The sequence below is a fragment of the Solanum lycopersicum genome, chromosome 3 (assembly GCF_036512215.1).
Source record: "Solanum lycopersicum chromosome 3, SLM_r2.1".
NCBI lineage: Eukaryota > Viridiplantae > Streptophyta > Magnoliopsida > Solanales > Solanaceae > Solanum > Solanum lycopersicum.
Window position 1 is genome coordinate 46,448,236 of NC_090802.1, and position 7,718 is coordinate 46,455,953.

At 32.8% G+C, this 7,718-nt stretch overlaps 1 pseudogene; it reads left to right on the plus strand.

Annotated features, from left to right (window-relative positions):
• Positions 1 to 266: 266 nt before the first annotated feature.
• Positions 267 to 3,663, plus strand: LOC138347606 (uncharacterized; annotated as a pseudogene).
• The last annotated feature ends 4,055 nt before the right edge of the window (positions 3,664 to 7,718 follow it).

The window sequence follows — 7,718 nt, forward strand, 5'->3', positions numbered from 1 at the left end:
TGTTATTTTGTATCTAATCCTATTGTTGTGCTTATAGGAAGAATGAACATTAGAAAAAATACGGCTCGGAGACTCGAAGAGGAAATTTCCAATGCAGGAGATCCTCCCTATGGTTATGAAGTTCCTCCACTCTAAGATGTCCTAACATTGAGCGAGCAATAGTCAATACTCCTCCTTTGACGGATGAGAATATAAGAACCGCTCTTATTTAAATGGACCAATCTATCACCACTCAAGCACAGGCAGCCACATATCAAGACCAAGCTATGACGGCTCAAGAAAACCGGGAGGTTGTGCCCCGTCCTCACCAACAAGTCACTACTATGGCCTCCCGTCTAAAGGACTTCACTCAAATGAACCCTCCTACTTTACACGGGTCTGAGGTTTATGAAAACCCCCAAGAATTCATTGATGAAGTCTATAAGATACTTTTGTCTATGTGTTTGTCCACAAGTGAGAAGGCCGAGTTGGCCATTATTAACTCAAGGACGTGGTTGAAGCATGGTTTGTGAAATTGATAGATAATAGGCCTTTGAGAGGTGGTCCTTTTACATGGGAGATCTTCAAGAAGGCTTTTCTTGAACGGTTCATTCCTAAGGAGATAGGAGGATAAAGTGGTGGAGTTCATCAACCTTCACCAAATCGGTAAGAGTGTTCATGAATACTATTTGAAATTCACTAAGTTGTTGAAATATGCTCCTTCTTTGGTTTCCGATCCCAGAGATGAAATGAGTCGCTTAGTGATGGGGGTATCGGATGATTCCAAAGAGGAGTGCCATTTGTCTATTCTACACGACAACATGAACATTTCTTGTCTTATGGTGCATGCAAGCATGTAGAAGAAACAAGGGCTAGGAGGAAGAGGGCTGAGACACAAAAAAAATACTAGATTTAAAAGAAGGGGTAGACCCAATGATCCAAACGAAGCTATTATAGATAATTAAAGGCTTGAAGATATTTTAGAAACGAAGTTTATGTTAGCACCGAGTGTACACTACACCATTTTCGGTCTACGAGAACACCACTTAAGTGTAGCCTAAACTAGCAAAAAGTGTAGCCTTTGATAAAAGGCTACAGTTTTGGACTTTCAGCAGCACTATTTAGGGGCTGCCCAAAAGAAGTGTAACCTTTGACATTAGGCAACACTATTTAAATTTTGCCATCTTTTGCTACACTTATAAAGTATAGACAAATAGGTATAAGGGCACTCTTTGAAGACGTGCATTATCAACATCTAATTTTTATTAGACTACACTTAAAAGCGTTGCCTTTTAAGAGTTATTGGTCACACTTAAAAAGTGTTGTCTTTTATTTGACATCTAGAGCAGGACTTATAAAGTTTAACTTTATAACTCATCTATAGCAACAGTTATTAAATGTAACTTTATATCTTATCTATAACAACACTTATAAAGTGTAACTTTATATCTCATCTATAGCAACACTTATAAAGTGTAACTTTATATGTCATCTAGAGCAACACCTACAAAGTGTAACTTTATATATATACATAGAGCAACACTTACAAAGTGTAACTTTATATCTACCTAGAGCAACACTTCAAAGGTGTAAATTTAACATTTATAATCCTACATGTAGCGCACACACACACACACACAAACATACAAACACACACACACACACACACACGCACACACACACACACAAACACACACACACACACACACACATATATATATATAAATTATAAATACATACAAGTGACCTAAATTAATTAGTCATTAAATCAAAGCTATATATTTCGAATAAACTTTGAGAAATATTTCATGTACAACCAAAACATAGAAAGTGATTGCTTAAATATCTCTAATATCAACAAATTCCAAAAAAACAAAAGTGTTATTCTAACGTATAAGACAACAATAGAAAAATTTTCATCTTTTGCCCCAATAGATCGAGTTTACTTCTGGCTGAATTCATATTCAATTGCCGGCATTTTCCGGCACATTAAAAATAAAATAATATGTTTGTGAAATAATTATGGAAGTGCATAATCAGAGAGTATTCACTATAACACAACCAATTCAAATCTAAATACAATTTCAATGTTATAATTACACAATATAAAGAATACAACATTTGTGCAGTCTTCTATTTTTGCCTCTCCAAAATTAAACATCAAAAATTTAATTAAAGATTAGAGGTTTGTCATAGGACAAGTGAGATAATTGTTGAGATATGAATTCTTTGATTACATATAAGAAGTATATAATATGAAGAATGATTTTTTCTAATTCTCTACTTACTCGTTCTGTCTTAACAGATAGTAATTCTTGAATGGATTGTTGTAATTCTGCACTAACAAGTCTTGAATGGAACATGTATCACTTCTAATAATTCTGCACTAACAAGTCTTGATTGTTGTAGGATAATTCTCTGTACTTGCCTTGATCACCAAATAATATAGATTCATCACACAGGTAAGACTACTAATTCTGCACTTGCTACTTCTAATACTATCATTGATCTTTTGACGTAGGATTAACAAAGCAATCAATAAATAAGGATATAATGGAGACACACATTAATAATAAGTCTAGCAGTAACAACATATTGGGCCTGAGAACACTCACAGGAACACACAAATAGTTTAAACGAACCATACATGAACACATGAAACAAGGTTCATAACATAGTTTAGAATGACCACAAAAATCAATGCATAACAATAGGAACATGGTATTTTCAAAGACAAGCAACATAGGGCAAGGTGCATCATCAGAATGCGTCTCCAGTGCATAGATGGAAGTGCCAAAATATTCTAAAGGTTCAGTTGATGTTGGTACTCCATTACCTAAGCCCCTAGATAATATTGTTGTTAAGGAAGTTATTTATATGGCAGGAAAGTGCAGGACACTACTAATATGCAAGAAAAGAAATCTACATGGAGGGATGAAACTCTTGCTTTGCAAGAGCTTATGGATATCCCTTTTCACTTTACTAAAGCCCATGTTACTATTATTTCAACTTCAAAAAATATAGGGCAACATGAGGTCTTTGATAAAAGTCAACAGAAAGCTAGGTTCAACAATTAAACAGGAGGAAGATTTAAAGCTAGGTTCAATAATTAAACAGGAGGAAGATTTAGTAATAAGGAATACTTTAAAAAACATAAACAAAAGCATGAAAAAGGTAAAAATTAAACAGACAATAAACAAAAAATAGAGGAGCAGGTTGCAAGAAAATCCCCTGCAAATTTTCCTCTCTAATTTTCTATGTCTTGTCTCTAGTTGAACATAGCCAGAACCTACTGACAGATAATGAAATCAACTTTCTCTATGATATTGTATCGCGAAAATCCCCCTACAATATTCTTCTTTTAGGGCTTGAAACACAGTACTCTTCTCAAATTTCAACAATCAATAGGGCTGGATTCACTGTCTTTCTTGATGACAACCCCATGAAGATCAAGCTCTATAAGTCCACCTGTAATGCTGATAGCACTTGAATTCACACAGTCGTGTATCAAACTGTTGCTAGAGAAGAATACATGATTTGAAAACATGCTAGACAAAAGAAGAAGAATTCTAAAGTTCAGCAATTGCGAAGGCCTAGCAATTCCAAACATGATGTGAATAGTAGTTCATCCAGACAGTGCAAATTTATGTCACTGGTTACAAATATTCCCAAGGAACTATATAAAGTGAAGTGGAATTTGGTGATTGTTGATGGACCAGAAGGAGATAAACCGGAATCACCAAGAAGCATGGGACTCGTGTATTGGAAAATTATGTTGATAGAATGATTGAGAAGGGGTTTTCTTGGAAAATCTTATGTGACACTAATTCGGTTTCTTCTAAAGTGGAATTCTGGGATTTTAACATTCTAGCAAAACCAAATGCAACTACATTTTTAATTGAATAATGGAACATATATTATTCTGCTATTGTAGAAAAAAATTCTTTTGTTTGCTGTTAGATCTAGGCACACAAATTATGTGTTTTTCATTACTATAATATTTCCTTAATTATCTTGAGAACACATCTTAATTATCTTTTTGTATATGAGATTCCTTCTATACATGTTTTAACTTCAAGGATGCCTCCATTCATTGATATTTTCAATCATCAGGTTGAACCTCTCCATTTGAATGTTGAATATTTTATACATTTCCAAATTTTAAAAGATGAAAGATACTGTACACAAGAAATTAGGGATGTCAAATTGGTGTACTGAACTTAGACAAGTAAAAATAAATTTAGAATTTCATTACCAAGAACACCAACTAAACTAGAAGAAAAACACTATTCAAACTATTAATAGAGAATTTGAAATACAAAATACCTTTTGAAGAATCGAATGATGATCTGACCCCAAAGAATATGAAACATTTGTGCCTCTTACAACTGTTGCGCTACTTGCATCAATAGGTGAAGCAAGGGTTAGATCCAACACACCCTTCTATATCTTGAAAATTCAATCTAGGGTTGTTTTGAAACAATTGAGTTAGTAAATGTTATATTTCTTCTCTCAAGTCTTCCCTTAGTGTAGTTATTTCATTGGCATGCTTTTGTTTTAGATTGTTAATTTCTTTATTTTTGTTTTAAGAACTTGTTGTCACTGATCTACCATAGCAACTAATTTGACAATGCTACTCCTTTCCAAATACAACCCTAAATGCATTATCAACCGTTTCCCAAAAATTTTGGTGATTTTGAAGTTCAACCTATTCAATAAAATTGTCATCCATAGTGAATTGTAAGTACTATTTCATTTTCAATCATATGATAGCGATCAAGCATAAAAAATAATAATAAATTTTCCTAAAAAAATTTCAATGACAAGACAAATAATCGATATCTCCTCAATCTTGAACAAGAAGAAGAAGAAGAAGAAGAAGAATAAGAAGAAGGCATACATGATTAAAATTCAATGTAGTCAAACTCCCTACAATATAAATGTTAAGCCTGAATAAAAATCACTAATGATACTCTTTAAAAAAAACTTAGTATTGCAACTTGGGTATCAACCTGATATCATTTTTAATCTTGGTACGAGGTGCAATAAACTTTTAAGGCTTTGATAGTTCTTCATTGTTATCTTTGGCTGCACGCTAAAGATTATATTAAAAGAAATTTAAAAAATCTGTAAGTTCTTATAAAGTACAAAAAAGATGAAACTTAAATTTTGTATAAAATGTCAGCTAAGTATTACCAATGTCACGCGTAGTATAAAAAAATTAATAGGTGTCATTCGATGCCTCCACTTTTGTTTTTCCTTTATTGAGAATTCATCTCGCATATGGCCAATTGTTAAGAACAAAGAGATAATTGAATTGATATGTATAAAATGAATAAATGTTATGGAAAATTAGTCGATGAGTAGAAATGCACAATTTTAGCCTTACTTGAATAGTTGGGTGTTTCCAATACTCGATCAACTGGAGGACATGATTACGTGGAATACCATCACGACGTTTTGCTAGCATTTTCTCAAGGTTACTGTTTTGACAAAAAAATTCTTTTAAATTTTTTGCTTGTGTCTCCTCCAAAAATCACGAAGGCCAGTCAACACCCACTTCTTTCCTTCTACAGGAAGTAGAAATTTTGAATATGCAAAATAAAATATATTTAGTTTCAGTAAGTAAATAAAAATAATAAAATATGAATTCTTAAGAGTGGTTGTTTTTACATTGATGTATTCCCACATGCGCTTTTTAGTATCCTTTGTCACCACAAGCAAACTAGTGTACATCAAGATGATGAATCTAGGATTCCTTGCAATTGATCCTATAAAGTTGCTTATTTGTGACACTCTCTTATTAGTTGGTGCCACCATTTGTCCTTTATCAAATGTCACCTCCTTTATTTCTTACAAATTTCTTGCATGAATATTCTTACATGTTGTGTTTCCTCGAACATTTTTTGGCTTCGACTTTTGTAGATAGATGTAACAGACAGAAAATAAAATATTTCTTTTATAATGAGTTCTAAATCTTACAAGGTTTAAGGCATACCTTTTGTACTACAATTAATGTCAATTTCCTTTTCGACATCACATTTATCTTTATTAAATTCTTCTTGATCCACAAGATCATCCAATCCTTTGTTCATTTCATTAATAATAGGAGTATGCATAAATTCAGCATCAGTTGTTGTGTAGTTGTCACGTTTTGTTTTTTCATCTATGTGTATCCCTCGATCATTTAGAAACTGATCAAGAGTACCTATTGGTATGACCGGCTTCTTCTTTACCTACTTGCAATTGGGTAGATCATGTTCACTGTGTATCTTTTTCTTATCAAGAAACTGACCAATACTGGTGGCTGGTTGAACCGAATTGCGCTTCACATTTTTGAAGTTCAATAGGTTCTCAATATCACGTCCTACCTCTCCATTACTTGGTGTTGTTCCATCACATGTGCTGAAGTAGAAACATCTTTCTTGAATGACGTATAGAACCTAGACTTATTCATAGGAAGTTTAGTTCTATTATCTTGAATGGACTCTTCCGATTGAAATATCCTTTGTTTAGTTTGTCCTTTCACTGCAATCATACATGAGATTCTAAGCTCTTCCCTCGAAGACGATTGAGTGACCGATTTGTGCCCAAGCAATTTAGTCTTCCTTTTTTTGGAATGAAATCTTTTGAATTCTTTCTTTAATGTTGTATTGGTTCCTTCTCTTTCTTATCATTATCGTTGTGCTCATTTGCAAGTAGTTCTCTCTTAATCTTTAATTTGTTGGCCAATTTAGGATTTGATCTGTATTGCATATCAACGTCAAGATTATTCAATAGACTTTGAGCTTTGTTTCGATTCGAACCCTCTTTCTTTAGCATTGTTGATTGATTCATTCTTCTTGCTTCTATTAAATCTCTTCGATTGTTTCCCAATAGTAAGTAAACCTACAAAACATCAGACTGTGCAACAGCTTATTATAGTAGATTGCAACATCTGATTTTCTAGAATTTTTATAATTTCCAGAACTTCCAAAAATTTCAAAAATTTTCTTGAATTCATATACTATAGTATTGTAAAATATTGCAAAACTTATACAAAACTGTAATGTAATTACAAAACTCCTCTAAAATTACATAATAAGTCACACACATATACACTCAATAATAAACGCAACAATCTTTGTTAGAGACTTTTTATGGCCCCTCTCTGTAACATACAAACATAACAGTACACTGGTGTTTAATGTTGACTAAAGACTCTTAACAACTCCATAGTTGCATTCCTATTTTTTGAATAGTTTATACTGAAAAATAGTATGAACACGACATGACCATCCATGTTAAATACAGGCTTTACTGTAACAAAGTCATGAAATTGATTCAATACTCACTGGCACAATGATTGGTACAACGATTATCAAAAGTAACCTTAGCAGTAATAATCTTACTAACATGTGCACATTGTTTCGCTATCTCATCACCCTTAATTTAAGAGGAACAGTGTGCATGCTATAATTGAGGAGCTACTTGGGTTAAAAATTACTTAACCAAATCATACTGCACAACTTTCTTGGGTTAAAAAATTATTCAAAAAACTTGTCATCAAGACACAGGGTAGTTTTACTTTACTGTGACAACAACATAGACAGATCAACTTTTTTGAAGATGACTGGAACAAACTAAAATGACACTCTCTAACTTTAATAAAATAGATCAAATTGATCATAAAAGCTAAGAATCATATAATCAACTATCAATACATGTTTCTCAAATAAATAATAATTAGATAACACAAT